General features: G+C 42.1%; 1 protein-coding gene across 2 annotated transcripts in view; it reads right to left on the bottom strand.

The window, feature by feature from the left end:
• Positions 1 to 16,304, bottom strand: part of CHST9 (carbohydrate sulfotransferase 9) — a 279,495-nt gene extending 263,191 nt beyond the window's left edge. For both annotated transcript variants that reach the window (XM_027525927.1, XM_027525928.1), the window contains exon 1: positions 16,098 to 16,304. The gene's annotated coding sequence lies outside the window, so the exon portion shown is untranslated. The remainder of the gene's footprint in view (positions 1 to 16,097) is intronic.
• Positions 16,305 to 16,967: the final 663 nt, after the last annotated feature.

Below are 16,967 nucleotides of genomic sequence, written 5' to 3'. Positions count from 1 at the left end.
TGCATCTCCTGCATTGGCAGACAGATTCTTTACCACCGAACCACCTGGGAAGCCTGCCCTTTCTTCTAGTCTCTTTTAATATTCAACAGTTTTCCCAGATTATTTTTAGTGACGCTGACCTTTTCGAAGTGTCCAGGTCAGCTGTATTGAAGAATATCTACCAATCTAGATTTGTCTGATTGTTTCCATAAGGTTAGATTCAGGAGAATCACTTCTGGCAAAATAAATTTAGAGGGGACTGTCGTGTTTTACATGTATACTGTATCAAGAGATATAAATGACATCCGTTTGTCCACTCTTGGTGACATCAAGTGTGGTCCCTTGGATAAGCAGGTGTCTGCTTGTTATCATCCTATAAAAGGACTTTTCCCTCCCTGTACTTAATAAACAATCTGAGGGCTGACATGTAGAGTTAGTGTGACCATCCTGTCCCCATCAACCATTCACCCAGGGGTGGATTATCCTTTGATTATTCTTGTAACAGTAGTTGCAGAAAGTGGCTTTATAGTTCTAGCCTCTATTGTAATCTTTTGCTTATACTCTTCAATAACACAGCTTTTCCTTCTGTTTACCGAATCTACGCACTCTATGGGCTCATGGATTCTTATTCAATGTGTCCTAATCCATAACATACATTAATACTTTTTATCTTCAAATGATACACAAGTTCGGCCAGTGGGTACCCCTAAAACCTTGCTCTTATGTCCTTATGTGTGTCTACCTGCTTTTGAGCAATTCCTTGTTTTTTGGGGACAAAATATCCCAGGCTTAACTGATACTCCTCTAAAGTAGTTCAATCAAGTAGGCTTTACATAAAAATAAGACTAATTCAATTTTAATGCAGTGATTTGAATTGAGGCACAAACAATTAGAATAGTACCCAGAACACAGTAGGTGCCAGGCAGTATGATAGGTGTCTTCCTTAACTAGTTTTGACACAGTTCGAAGCTTCTGTGCAATTCATAAAAATTCAGACTTTAACAACATAGATTTTTATGTTGCTCTTTCAAATTCATCTATTTATTATTTTAATCTTTGTTCTCCTTCATTTTGTTTATTTCCACATGGAAATCATATAGATAGGAAAACTCCAAAGGATTTTCTTTTTCTTTTCTCCAATGTGGTATAATCTTAGATCACTGACTAATGCCAAAACATGCACAAACAGCACAGCGTAAATCCCCCATATAGTAAAGCCTTTTACAATTCCTGAATTTATCAAGGGAAATAATGTAAAGAAATGTCTGGCCTTTTTTTTTTTGGTAAAAAATTCAGTAGACCAACCTCATTTTATAAGCAAATGTAGCACTAGTGAAGTTACCTCTGAATGAATCACTGAGAGGAAAGAGAAACTGAAGAAGAGTGTGATATTTGAAGAGGTCACAAAGCAAGTAAAATAGGGGGCCTTGTAGCCTTCAAGTTATTTATTTATGTATTTATCTTAGAACGTGTGGGTGGGTGTGAGGTGTGTGCTTGTGTGTCGTACATGTGTATGCATGTGCACACTGGGGGTTAAAGACAGGATGCCCGGCTAACATTTATTCAACAAAGACTTACTGTACTTCCACTGAGTGAGCACTGCCATGTTTTCCAGGAATATAAGGACCCAGATAACTAGACAGGTCCCTCCCTTAGGAATGAATTAAACAGTTTCATAGATAAATGTGAATTTGCAACTAGCTGAGATGAGGGATGTGCATGTGAACTCAGTTGCTCAGTTGGATCCAACTCTTTGTGACTCCATGGATGGGAGCCCTCCAGGCTCCTCTGTTTCTGGAGTTTTCCAGGCAAGAATATGGAGTGGGTTGCCATTTCCTTCTCCAGGGGATCGTCTCAACCCAGGAATTGAACCCACATCTCCTGTATTGGCAGGTGGATTCTTTACAACTGAGCCACCTGTATACATAAATATATATCCATATTTATAAATATATATTTATAAGCATATATATAGATAAATAAATCCATATTTATATATGGATATATAAAAATGGATACTATATGTATATATAAATATGGATACATGTATGCAAACAAATACAAAACCAAATATACATCTGTGTATATTATAAGGGGATTTGGCTCAGTCTAGGACATTAGCAAGGATCACCTGAGGAAGGGCCATTTGGGTTGACATCTGAGTCAACCAAGAGTGAACTAGCCAATGTTTGGGTACCTGGGTTTATAGATGTGAGAATGGGAGAGAGCAGAGAGACTCAGAGCAACTGGAAGAAAGACAAGCAGCTGAAGTAGAAGGAAGGAGTGGAGATACTGACATGAAACTGGAGGAGCACAATTTTGGTCTTTATCTTAAAGCAACAGCAATCCATTTAGGTGGCATGTGTAGCTGAGGGAGTGACAGTTATCATATTTGCATCTTGAAAATCTCCTCTCATGTTACTGGAGGATGGATCTGGAGGGGGAGCAATATGGATGCCACACAATGGATGGGGAAAGCTGAGACTTGGGTGAGGAACCGAGGAAGGTATGCAACATCCTTTGAAGGGAACAATCAATGACTGGGTGAGAGCTTTGATATGGAGTGGATGGAGAAGGAACGTCAAAGATAAAATCCAGACTGGGAGCTGGGGAATCCTGGGGGTTGAGGTGAGATGGGCAGAGACTACAAGGTTGATTCTGACATATGTTTCATTTGATGTTTAAGATGGGCAGGAAGAAATACAAAGTACAGAGCTGGATTTATACATGGAGAATTTAGAGGGACTTTCAGAGCCATAATCAGGTTTTGTAGAGTGCTCTGAATAAAATATATGCCCGTAATTTCAAGGAATCTTTTTGGACAGCATGTGATAGTTACAGGTTGGGAAAACTAAAGGTGAATCAAAGTTCTAAGGTTCTAGATGAACAACCTCTGCTACTCGAGAGTTCAGCCATTTGTAAATCTATCTCTATTCTAAATGCTGTCATAACTTCGCGATCTGCAAAATCTGGAAATATGATTTGCTAGACCTTTTAGCAAGTGACACATATATATATACATATATGCACATATATATACACACATATAGAAATATACATATATACAATTAGCAAGTGAAAGCTAGCTAGCTATACCAAAGTCACAAAAGTGATAATGTAAGTCCAGAATTAATATTTAAAATATTTAATAATACGTATAACTTGGGCTCCGATCACAAATAACAAGACCATAACAGTGCATTCAACTGAATGCCAAGCCCATCACAGTAACAGAATCTCATTCTCTGATGGGAAAAATTCCTAACTGAAAGTAAAGTAGAAATATTAGAAGGTAAAATACTTCTAATATTTAACACTAGAATAACATTGGTAGTTACTGCTTTTAGTCCAATAATGTCACTAACATCTAAACATATTTGAAATCTAAAACACTAAAGAATCTAGTTATTAAAAGAAATACACCCAGTTAGTGTAGTCATGTAGTAAAAGAAATGTTCAGGATACGTATGAAAATGGGAAAGACAACTTTGCCAATTCAAATGAAGAACATCACACTTACTCCTGCATTGAGAAAACTGATTTGGGGCAGGGGAGAGAGAGAAAACTACCCTTATACTAATCTACTCTCCAAGGGTGCTGTGGGAAAATCAAACTTATTTAGAGAGATATTTCTAAAAATTTGTGCTCACATTTTAATTTTGAAATCACTTGTCTAAGTATGTGATCAATGTCATCATTTTATCTAAATCTTTGTATCTGCTTAAAGTAACCTATTTGTAAGGCCTCCCCAGACAGCCATTTTGTTTTTTTGCATTTCTTTTCTATGGGAATGGTCTTGATCCTGTCTCCTGTACAATGTCATGAACCTCATTCCATAGTTCATCAGGCACTCTATCTATCAGATCTAGGCCCTTAAATCTATTTCTCACTTCCACTGTATAATCATAAGGGATTTGATTTAGGTCATACCTGAATGGTCTAGTGGTTTTCCCTACTTTCTTCAATTTAAGTCTGAATTTGGCAATAAGGAGTTCATGATCTGAGCCACAGTCAGCTCCTGGTCTTGTTTTTGCTGACTGTATAGAGCTTCTCCATCTTTGGCTGCAAAGAATATAATCAGTCTGATTTCGGTGTTGACCATCTGGTGATGTCCATGTATAGAGTCTTCTCTTGTGTTGTTGGAAGAGGGTGTTTGTTATGACCAGTGCATTTTCTTGGCAAAACTCTATTAGTCTTTGCCCTGCTTCATTCCGTATTCCAAGGCCAAATTTGCCTGTTACTCCAGGTGTTTCTTGACTTCCTACTTTTGCATTCCAGTCCCCTATAATGAAAAGGACATCTTTTTTGGGTGTTAGTTCTAAAAGGTCTTGTAGGTCTTCATAGAACCGTTCAACTTCAGCTTCTTCAGCGTTACTGGTTGGGGCATAGACTTGGATTACTGTGATACTGAATGGTTTGCCTTGGAAACGAAATGAGATCATTCTGTCATTTTTGAGATTGCATCCAAGTACTGCATTTGGGACTCTTTTGCTGACCATGATGGCCACTCCATTTCTTCTGAGGGATTCCTGCCCGCAGTAGTGGATATAGTGGTCATCTGAGTTAAATGCACCCATTCCAGTCCATTTAAGTTCGCTGATTCCTAGAATGTTGACATTCACTCTTGCCATCTCTTGTTTGACCACTTCCAATTTGCCTTGATTCATGGACCTGACATTCCAGGTTCCTATGCAATATTGCTCTTTACAAATAGCTGTGAAAAGAAGAGAAGCGAAAAGCAAAGGAGAAAAGGAAAGATATAAACATCTGAATGCAGAGTTCCAAAGAATAGCAAGAAGACATAAGAAAGCCTTCTTCAGCCATCAATGCAAAGAAATAGAGGAAAACAACAGAATGGGAAAGACTAGGGATCTCTTCAAGAAAATTAGAGATACCAAAGGAACATTTCATACAAAGATGAGCTCGATAAAGGACAGAAATGGTATGGACCTAACAGAAGCAGAAGATATTAAGAAGAGATGGCAAGAATACACAGAAGAACTGTATAAAAAAGATCTTCACGACCCAGATAATCACGATGGTGTGATCACTGACCTAGAGCCAGACATCCTGGAATGTGAAGTCAAGTGGGCCTTAGAAAGCATCACTACGAACAAAGCTAGTGGAGGTGATGGAATTCCAGTTGAGCTATTCCAAATCCTGAAAGATGATGCTGTGAAAGTGCTGCACTCAATATGCCAGCAAATTTGGAAAACTCAGCAGTGGCCATAGGACTGGAAAAGGTCAGTTTTCATTCCAAACCCAAAGAAAGGCAATGCCAAAGAATGGTCAAACTACTGCACAACTGCACTCATCTCACATGCTAGTAAAGTAATGCTCAAAATTCTCCAAGCCAGGCTTCAGCAATATGTGAACCGTGAACTTCCTGATGTTCAAGCTGGTTTTAGAAAAGGCAGAGGAACCAGAGATCAAATTGCCAACATCCGCTGGATCATAGAAAAAGCAAGAGAGTTCCAGAAAAACATCCATTTCTGCTTTATTGACTATGCCAAAGCCTTTGACTGTGTGGATCACAATAAACTGTGGAAAATTATGAAAGAGATGGAAATACCAGACCACCTGACCTGCCTCTTGAGAAACCTATATGCAGGTCAGGAAGCAACAGTTAGAACTGGACATGGAACAACAGACTGGTTCCAAATAGGAAAAGGAGTATGTCAAGGCTGTATATTGTCACCCTGCTTATTTAACTTATATGCAGAGTACATCATGAGAAACGCTGGACTGGAAGAAACACAAGCTGGAATCAAGACTGCTGGGAGAAATATCAATAACCTCAGATATGCAGATGACACCACCCTTATGGCAGAAAGTGAAGAGGAACTAAAAAGCCTCTTGATGAAAGTGAAAGTGGAGAGTGAAAAAGTTGGCTTAAAGCTCAACATTCAGAAAACGAAGATCATGGCATCTGGTCCCACCACTTCATGGGAAATAGATGGGGAAACAGTGGAAACAGTGTCAGACTTTATTTTTCTGGGCTCCAAAATCACTACAGATGGTGACTGCAGCCATGAAATGAAAAGACGCTTACTCCTTGGAAGGAAAGTTATGACCAACCTAGATAGCATATTCAAAAGCAGAGACATTACTTTGCCAACCAAGGTCCGTCTAGTCAAGGCTATGGTTTTTCCTGTGGTCATGTATGGATATGACAGTTGGACTGTGAAGAAGGCTGAGCATCGAAGAATTGATGCTTTTGAACTGTGGTGTTGGAGAAGACTCTTGAGAGTCCCTTGGACTGCAAGGAGATCCAACCAGTCCATTCTGAAGGAGATCAGCCCTGGGTTTTCTTTGGAAGGAATGATGCTGAGCTGAAACTCCAGTACTTTGGCCACCTCATGCGAAGAGTTGACTCATTGGAAAAGACTCTGATGCTGGGAGGGATTGGGGGCAGGAGGAGAAGGGGACGACAGAGGATGAGATGGCTGGATGGCATCACTGACTCGACGGATGTGAGTCTGAGTGAACTCCGGGAGTTGGTGATGGACAGGGAGGCCTGGCGTGCTGCAATTCATGGGGTTGCAAAGAGTCGGACATGACTGAGCGACTGATCTGATCTGAAAGTAACCTATAACTGAGTCATAGCTTTAATCCCATTCGTTACAAAAAAGACAAGTTAAGTGAGGTTTGAACTCCTGAAACTAAGGCAGTAGTAAGCGTAACGTTCTTCATTTGAATCGGCAAAGTTGTCTTTCCCATTTCCACGTGTATGGTGAACATTTCTTTTACTACATGACTACACTAACTGGGTGTGTTTCTTTTAATATATAGATTCTTTAGTGTTTTAGATTTCAGTTTAGGGGAGTATTGAGGTCCTAAGGTGAAAGGAGACACTATGATTGGAATGTGTTCTGTTTATTCTGACAAAGAAGGTTTTCTCTTGTGTGGCACTATTACAGGTACAAAGAGGAGGAAGGGCTTCTCTTTGACAATCTTTGCCTCCGTTCTGTGCAAGAGTAAAAAGCACACCAAGAACAGGCAGATATCCCAATAAAACTGCGCTGTCTATAAAGATCTTTGTGTTGCTGAAGTGAAAAAAGCTCCTTATTTTCCTTATCACTGCCACAATCCAACCCCCTCAATTTCATCTTCCCTCAATCCCACTGTACCAGTAGGTTCTTATTAGAAATTGTAACAAAAGTGGATCAAAATGAGTTAGAGGTCAGTTTGAATGTTGAACTATTCAATTGACCAAGAAGCTTCCAGTAAGAATGAACACTATACAGCAAAATAATCATAGATCAAATTGTGTTTTGTACAATTCCCTCATCCCTTTTGTAGCAAAAGCTGCCGCTCTTGACTGGGTAAAACATGCCCTTCTATGTAAAGAATCTTGTGATTGTGTCAAAGCAACAAGTTATTCACACACACATACACATACTGTGATTTCAGTCTTACCTGTTAAAGAGCTTGCATTAAAAACTTTCTTTCTTTCTTTAAAAAGATTAAGTAAAAAAGAGTAAGACATATAATGTTACAAAAGACACCTTAGAGGAACTCACCACGGAATTTAAGGAAAAACAAATCTTCCTTACAATTTGGCAAATTCAAGATGCTTGCAGTAGCTAACACTGAAATGACATTTTCTAATAACTCAGTTCCCAAGAGCAGGTCTTACATTATGGTCTAGTAAACAAACCAGAAGTAAGAAAATTTGAGTTCCACTCTCAATTTCCTCCTTGCTTCTGGGATCCCATACTCTCTCATAAGTTGTGTATGTGGGCAATCTTCAGAAGTCTCTAGTCTCTCTGCAACACTATATATTACACAAGAGGAGATGTCGGTGTGTTTTCAGTGTGGAAACAGCACACAGACAAAACACACCTAAGACAGACAACAGAATTGTCTACACCTCTGCTTCTCTAGCTCAGGGGCAAATAATCCGCTCGCCAATGCAGGAGACATGGGCTCGACCCCTGGGTTGAGAAGCTCCCCTGGAAAATCCCATGCACAGAGGAGCCTGGTGGGCTACAGTCCATGGGGTCACAAAGAGTCAGATATGACTGAGCACTCAGTATATATGAACCCCACCTCCAACTCTCATATGCCAGCACAGGACATACTTAACCAAAGTAATGCAAAATAATTCTAATACAACAGTTTATTTGCATTGGTAACAAATTTTGGCCTCTGCTATGGACATACTTCACAGCACTATGTTTTATGATGCAACTTCCAATACTGGACCAGCGCAGTTCTTTGCTTGCATAAGCATGTTTCAAGGGCATTAAAAATATAATATCAAATAATGCCTCCTTTTCCTATTTTTCGGTGCCTGAAATTTTGTACGTATATAACGTATATAACATGTACATCTATAACATATGCATGCATATACACACATGTGTGTGCATGTATATATTGTCTGTCTATACAGAAGCCTTCAATGCTTTCTGGAGATATGCCTTTACACAAGGTTAAGGTGTGGGAGAAGTAAAATATCCAGCTTATTAGTTTGTTGACATTCACAGTCACCAATAAAAGATAGATTCCTAAGAGAAATAAAGAAGTAGTAAATCTGGGTGGGGGGCTCCCTGGTGGCTCAGATGGTAAAGAATTGGCCTCTAATGCAGGAGACCCAAATTTGACCTGTGGGTTGTGAAGATCTCCTGGAGAAGGGAATGGCCACCCACTCCAGTATCCCATGGACAGAGGAGCCTGGTCGGCTATAGTCCATGGGGTCGCAAAGAGTTGGACATGATGGAGCAACTAGCATACACACTTTATAAAGGTGAGAGAGAGAAAAAGATCAGAACATGAACTTGAGTTTGATGGGCAGTGAAATTTGTAATACTGGTCCACTAAAGGCAGAGACCAGTAAACAATGGGATGGTCCCACTTAAAAGAAGTAAGGATTGGGTGAGGGTATGAAAAATAACCCATGCCATCATAAAAATCTTGTTTATCTATATGTACTGTTTTTCAGATTCTTTTCCCTTGTAGGAATTACTAACACAACATTGTAAATCAACTATAAATATATTTTTTATATAAATTTTATTTTTAAACTTCAACTATATTTTAATAAAAAATGAATAATTTTTTTTTAAACCTGACAATCTTGTTAATCTAGCCCTGTGACTCTCATCAGGGCCAGACTGCCCCTAAAGAATATTTTGGGAAGGATTTGAGGTTTGTCACATCATTAAGGGAGGGGTGTTCTGTTCATTCTTAGGGACTTTTTGATGAAGAATTTCCCCTAAATATCTCAAACAACAGGCTTCCCTGGTCGTTCAGCTGGTAAAGAATCCACCAGCACTGCAGGAGACCCTGGTTCAATTCCTGGGTCAGGAAGTTCCCGTGGAGAAGGGATAGGCTACCCACTCCAGTATTCTTGGGCTTCCCTGGTGACTCAGATGGTAAAAAATCCACCTGCAATGCAGAAGACCTGGATTCGATCTCTGGGTTGAGGAGATCCCCTGGAGGAGGGCATGGCAACCCACTCCAGTATTCTTGCCTGGAGAATCCCCATGGACAGAGGATCCTGGCGGGCTACAGTCCATGGGGTCACAAAAAGCCAGACACGACTGAGCGACCAAGCACACAGCACATCTCAAACAACATGCAGTGTTGCTTCCCAGCTGGCTCAGTGATAAAGAATCCATCTGCCAAGCAGGAGACCCGGGTTCAATCCCTGGGTCAGGAAGAGCCCATGAAGAAGGAAATGGCAATCCACTCCAGTATTCCTGCCTGGGAAATTTCATGGACAGAGGAGCCTGACAAGCTACAGTCCATGGTGTTGCAAAGAGTCGGACACAACTTAGTGACAAGCACTGTTCCCCTGAACTAAATTTGTAATGAATATCAACTTGCAGAATCTGGTACATAATCATAACTAAGCATTTTAAAGGAATTTCCACCAAAACCCTGGTGGCTTACAGCAAGGCTGCAGTGAGTAATAATTCAATCATTTTGTGAAATCTTTCTCCTAAATCTAGAATTAATCAACTACAATATTAATAGAAAATAAACTGAAAAGGGCAGCATCAGCACTGTCAATAATTTCCATTGTGGAAATATTGTATTTGTCTTTATTGATGATATGGTGGGTAGTCTGCAGAGTCCCTTGACATACAGTTCACATTAGTAACAAGGGGGAAACGTCGCATAAAGCAGTGTGGGGATTTTGGTGGAACAGTATTAACAATATTTAGTTTCTCATTTGCAAAATATCACACTTCCACGTTTTCTCCATTCTGACTGTCTATAACGTGACTTGGCATATTTTTCCTACAACAATTACCATCATTTTCTTCTCTCTGTTATCATATACAAATGTCTGGCTTATAAAAGTAGCTAGTGCTACTTTTAGTCTATTCTCCTTTCATTTCCTGTACTCCTTGTATGGAAGGTCTTCTGATGTTTTTATTTGTCTTAAATCCAACTGTATTCATTATATAAACATACAAGCAAGCTTCTGACCTCTTTACTGTGTTCCAGTGAAGTCACCCTTAAACACTAGCACAGTGAAATGCACATTGTACAACAGATTATTTTTATTTTATTGCTCCTTTTCATGACAGATATATTCAGTGATCATATTACTGATGAATTACATTTCAAGACACCAAGGGGGTGACCCAAAATATCTGTTATTAAGAGGAAGACAGGGGTTCCCTTGTGGCTCACTGAATAATCTACCTGCCAGTGCAGGAGACACAGGTTCAATCCCTGGTCTGGGAAGATCCCACATGCCTTGGAGCAACTAAGCCTGTGCACCACAACTACTAAGCCAGTACTTTAGAGCCCAGGAGCCATGAGGACTGATCGCACGTGTCGCAACTATTGAAGCCCTCTCGCCCTAGGGCCTGCGCTCCACAAGAGAAGCCACCGCAATGAGAAGCCTGCACACTACATCTAGAGTTGCCCCCACTTCCTGCAGCTAGGGAAAAACCCGTGAAGCAATGAAGACCCAGCACAGCCAAAAATCAATCAATATATATATATATATTTTTAAAAAGAGGACAAGAGTCTAAGAGGGTTGAGGACTACAGTTTGGTCCAGAGTGAATGACAGTCAATGATGGAAGACAGAAAACCTACAAGGCTCCTGTGTGTCCCTCTGTACCACTTCACTTCCTCTCGTGTACAGCCGACACCCTGATGGCCAGAAAGAGTTAACTCCCCCATCCAGCTACTACTCTTAAGTCAAGGGAGCTGGACGAGGAGTGAGTCCAGTTTCCAGTATCTGCTCTGCCACTAACCACCGGGGTGACCTTCAGCAGCTCACCAGGATGGCTGCGGGCCCCTATCTCCTTAACTGTAACATAAGGGCACTGGAATAAACTGCTCTTAAGGTCCTTTCCAGCTCTATCACAAAATGCATAATTTTGATTCCAAGATTTAGGCACTGCTCAGAAGAAACTGATTCCTTTAATAAATGTATATAAAATAAATCCTGTGGGTGTGAATTATCTTTCCAACCACAATGTATATTTTCAAGTACTCAGTCAAGTTTTCTAAAAAATGTCATGTCTTATGAAAACCAAAAATGCCCTCTTAAAAAAGAAGCGCCCCTACACTTGATAGAGCCAGCACATTTATTAGGAGAACAGAATCACCAATCTGAAGGGGACAGCTACTTTTCCAGTTCCATCCTGCTTACTGCTGTAAAAGTCACAGTTTTATGTTTTGCTTTGAATTCTTGAAATAAAAACGATCTTACCTATCTGCCTAGCCAATCATATATTCTGGCAGCTTTAACCTTCCTCATAGAGGGCTTTTTAAATTGTAATAGTCCACAGAGATAACAATTCAACAAAATCTATATACAACTGAACACTGACCACAGAGGAGGTGTTTAAGAGCAAGTGCTATGGTGTGAATCAACTTCTTGTCCAAGTAACTATTTCATCTACAACCAATTTTGCCCTGGAGCTTTTGAAAAACACAATAGAAATCTGTTAAATTGGCAGTCTTGCTGAACTTCAACTACTTTTATCTACCAGGTCCTCCATAACAATAGATATTCGAGAGCTTCTTTTTGATAAAATTTTGATTTGGAGCCTAGGTGCAGAGAGCAAATGGACCAAATTCCTTATTCTGATGACAACTTGCTATCTTTGCTTTTGAAACATATGCATAAAAATAAGGCATCAGAGTATTACCTTAACATATACACATGTGCATGCTTTAGGAAAATTCCAGGCTTAAGAAAATTCAGTTTGGTGAGATTTAAAAATTAGAATATTTCTAGTTGGTTTTCTGAAGCACCTATTATCTTCTGAAAACACCATAATCACCTCTGTTACATACAAAGTGGGGATGAATTTCTCAAATTTTGATTGAAGGGCTTTTTCTAGGAACACATCTAATCCTTAACACAAATGAATTAAGTAGGTATGGAATCAAGCCTTGGTCACCTGTCTGAGAGTGATATACAATTTACTGCAAAGTTTTCATAGCAGGTTTGCTTGTTTCTGTCACCTAGCTTGTTTCTGGGCAAGTTGTCCACGTGCCCCCCACCTTATAAATCAGTTTTTGCATTTGAGATATGTAAGCTCATTTAAAAATTAACCTAAACCAAACAAAGTAATTAGAAAGGCAACTTGCCCACAGTAACAATGAATATCTTTTTTTAAGTCAAACATACAATACATTCCAAAGACAAATGACTTTTTAAGTAACGATGATTTTGGATTATCTTTGCCTCTATTCCTCTCATTAACATGAATAATTTAGAGTGCTTACTATATGTGATGAAGCTGTTCCCCCTCCATAATTCATTTTTAGTACAAAGAAAAATAAGATGTAACACAGCCTTATGTTTTTCCAAAGGTCTAAATTAGACCATATTTTTTAAAAGCAACTTTACTTTCCAAATTATCTACAGTTTGGGTTCATTCTTTTCAAGGCTATCCTGGGAACAAGTAAGGAGAGTCTTGTGCTTTCAAGGCTAGGGCAGTACAGGGCAGTGTAGCAGGTAAGAGGGCGGAAATCAACCTCCTCTGGCTCCTGATACTCTTCCAAGTAGGCATCAATTATTTGAAAAATGTGAGCAAGACTGCCAGTATCTTTTTTCTTAAAAATATGAAAGTGCTTTGGGACATTACACCCAGATTTGAGTAAAAAGAAATTCCCAACGTTTTGAACACACTGAAGGAACAATATTTTTATTATTATGCAACTTTGATTTTAAGTAATAAAAATATCCTAATATTGCAGTTCCAGCTAAAGCAAACATCCCTCAAATGGGAGAGCATTTCAGGATTGGGCGTAGAAGGACTCAAAACCTCAAATCTTACTTTAATGAGGACCTGAACAAAACTAAGAGTGTGACTCTCTATGCTGATTATATACAAACTCATCCAGATCTCCTAACACAAATCTAAAGAAAACTATGTAGACATATTTTATTCATATCCGATACAATACTCTACATTATGCATACCCAATATTTGTGCAGGAAATAACATGTACATCCTAAGTCTACTTAATTTGGGGTTTGGAATATTACATGAGTCTCCCATTTTGACAATTCTTCCTGGGAAGATGTTATATCCTTCTGGAAACCACACTAATTTTCAGGAGTCATGGGACTGTTTAAGGCACTGCTTGAGAGCCCCTATGCTACCCTTGTGACCAGGAAGAAAAGGAAAGAAAGTCATCAGAAGAGGCCTGCAGCTGTACTAATTCTCAGCCTCTTGCTGGTAACAAAAAGGTGGGGGCCGGGAGGGAAGAGCAATGAGATTTCACTGGCGTATACACCAGCCTTGGCCAAAGGCTTTCCAACTTTTTTGATTTCTTCTTTCATTGAAAATAAAATGAGAGGAGCTTACAGGGTAATCAGCCAAACACAACAGTTGCTGAACTTGGGTCAAGATCAGATACCATAGTAGCTTTAGGGATATTCATGGAAATGTATGAAATGAGGATGTATGTTTTGATACCTGTGAAAATAAACCACTGGGCTTTAAGTGAGTGGGAGAGAACAGATGGTTGGTAATGATTTAAAACATTTATGTTTTTGGACTGTCACCAAGCCTCTGTATTAAAAAATATGGTGTTGTAGTCAATACATATCAACAACTCTCTGCAAGGCTCATTTTCTGAAGGATGCTACTATAATAAAAGACATGAAACCTATATGAGGCCAGAGGAAAATCCTCCTCGTTTTCTCAAGTCATTCAATGCATGTTATTTCTTACGCAAGATATTTGATCAAAATGTTTCTGTGTGATGAGAGGACTTAAATTTTTCCTCAACAGTTGAGTCAACTACCAGCGCTCATGTATTGTATTCTTTTTGGCTGCGTGGGATAGAACTGTAATTTTGTTCTGTATATCTGATTCACGCTGATTTGAAGCCCCTTAAAAAAAAACAAAACAAAAAACCAACAACCCTCTGAGCAATCATAAAATCTGGGAGTCCAAGATACCCTTGCCCATGAAAAACAGTAACAATCTCCTTATCCTCAATTTGGAAGCCAGGCATATGGTATTATAATTATGTACTGGAACCTGCAGGTGCCAGGCCACCCAACTAGGAAGACAGATAAATATCCACTCACACTGTATTTTAGTGTATACACACACACACACACACACACATATACATATGTCAGCCTAAAAGAAGCCTACATCCTGTCCTTTAAACTCAATGGAATTGTGACAAACACAGATAAAATTGTATACAGAGGGATTAACGCAACGTTTGCGGTTAAACTTAAAAAATAAGTACTGCTAAATGATATTCTTAGTTACTAGAAAAACTGCTAAAGGAGAGTCCTATGAAAGCCCCAGAGTCCCTTGGACTGCAAGGAGATCCAACCAGTCCATTCTGAAGATCAGCCCTGGGATTTCTTTGGAAGGAATGATGCTAAAGCTGAAACTCCAGTACTTTGGCCACCTCATGCGAAGAGTTGACTCATTGGAAAAGACTCTGATGCTGGGAGGGATTGGGGGCAGGAGGAGAAGGGGACGACAGAGGATGAGATGGCTGGATGGCATCACTGACTCGATGGACGTGAGTCTGAGTGAACTCCTGGAGTTGGTGATGGACAGGGAGGCCTGGCGTGCTGCGATTCATGGGGCCGCCAAGAGTCGCCAAGAGTCGGACACGACTGAGCGACTGAACTGAACTGAACTGATGAAAGCCCCACCGTGTTTGGATTTGGTCGTGAGAACAGAATGGGGGGAAAGTCACACCAGCGCAGGCTCTGTAGGATTTCCTTCGTAACCCTTTGAAGACCCTGGGAACGGTTCAGGACCGGTTTGCGGGTGGGAGGGAGTTGGGGGTGGACCTGCAGGAAGAGGAGGAAGACCCGCGGCCGCTCCAGCATGGCTCCTGAGAACTTAGTTGGAAATAACTCCTGACAGGTATCAAAAACGACAACCTCGAGCCTCCTAACAGAAACACGCGGATGAGCGGGATGTGGGGACGGGGCAGAAGAGAGAGCGGGGGGCCGTGTGAAAGTGACAGCTGGGGCCACAAAGCCACCGCGCAGCTTCTACTCCCCCAGCCCACTTCGATCCTCCTCCCCAGGGCGCCCCCAACCCCTCGGTCCGGCCCGGCCCGATGGAATCTGGGCTCCCACATGGCCCGCAGCCTCAGCAGGAGTCTCTGCGTGGTCTCGGAGTTTGGGACAGATGCAAAAAGGGGGTACCCCAGCAGAGATGCTCCTCTTGGTGCCAAACACGCCGGAGGACCGGATAAACCGGCAGCACATACTCGAGACCGCTCCTTCTGGTGTCTTCTTTCCAGTCTCGGCCCGGAGCGGGGGCTCCACGCGAACCCCGGGTAGCAGGGTGCCCCGCGGAGCCCAGGAATCCAGCAGACGTAGCTCCCAAGTTTTCAGGCATCCTTCCTCCTCCTCCGGCCCTCCCCAAGTCTTCGCACCCCCTTCATCTCCCGGATCCTCCCTCCCCTCAGCACAGTCAATAAAGTGAGCGGGAGTGGGTTCAAATGGGGCGGGGGTTGGGATTAGAGGTAGAAAGAAAAGATGCCTCCCGCAGAGGTGAAGCACTTGGAAAGGGGAGATGCACTTTCCGCACACCCAGACCTCTCTCCGCAGGGAACTAGCGGCGCCCTGCAATCTCGGTCCCCCTCCCTCCCAATCCCGGACCCCTGCTCCCCTACGCGCCGATCCCCCTCAGGTACCTCGCAGGCGGCGCGGGCAGCGGAGGGCGCCGGCAGGTAGTGCTTTCGTGGAAGCGGAGCTTCGGCCGGAAAGTTCCCCGATCTCCGGGGCAAACTCTCGCGGACTCCGCCCCACCGCGGAGCCGCCGGGTGGGTAGGCAGCAGCGCTGAGCGGGAGCCGGGGATGCGCGGAGCCCGCCGCTCGCGCGCGTCCGTCAGCCCGGCTGGGGCTGCGGCGCCGCCTGGGCTCCCGGCCGCCCCCGCCCCGCCCCGCCCCGCGGCTCCGCCCCCCGCGTCCGCCCGGCACCCGGAGCCCCTCATCCCCCAGACTTGCGCGCCGCCTGCCAGGCCTGCCAGCTCGCCGTCCCGGTCTCCGCCTTCGTCGCTCTCCGTGCGGCTCACTTTGTGGCCTCACCTCTGCTGGCCGCGTGCCCTCTTTCCCAGCCGCAGGGCTCCGGTGCCACCCATTCTTGGTCCAGGGAGTGATGGTCTCTGGCGTTTGTTGCCTAAATCACCTTCTCTTCACCTCTGTACTGATTCAGGTTCTTTCCGAAGTGTTCTAGAAACAGCTGAAGAATAAATCTATAGGTTAGTAGCTTATGGCAAGCTTTGAGTCCAAAGTCTTAGCATTTCTTTTGCCTGACAGATCCATCATCTGTGTATCCACCTATCATTTATATATCTCTATCTACCTATCTGTCCTTTAGTCTTATCCAGCTCTTTGCGACCCCATGGGCTGCAGCCCACCAGGCTCCTCTGTCCATCGAATTCTCCTGGCAAGAATACTGGAGTGGGTTGCTAGTTCCTCCTCCAGGGGATCTTCCCCACCAAGGGAATTAACCCAAGTCTCCTGCATTGGTAGGGGATTCTTTACTGCTGAACCACCTGGAA

The sequence above is a fragment of the Bos indicus x Bos taurus genome, chromosome 24 (assembly GCF_003369695.1).
Source record: "Bos indicus x Bos taurus breed Angus x Brahman F1 hybrid chromosome 24, Bos_hybrid_MaternalHap_v2.0, whole genome shotgun sequence".
In the NCBI taxonomy this organism is placed as follows: Eukaryota; Metazoa; Chordata; class Mammalia; order Artiodactyla; family Bovidae; genus Bos; species Bos indicus x Bos taurus.
The sequence above is the reverse complement of the archived record's forward strand: the minus strand, read 5'-3'. Positions and strand labels throughout refer to the sequence as shown.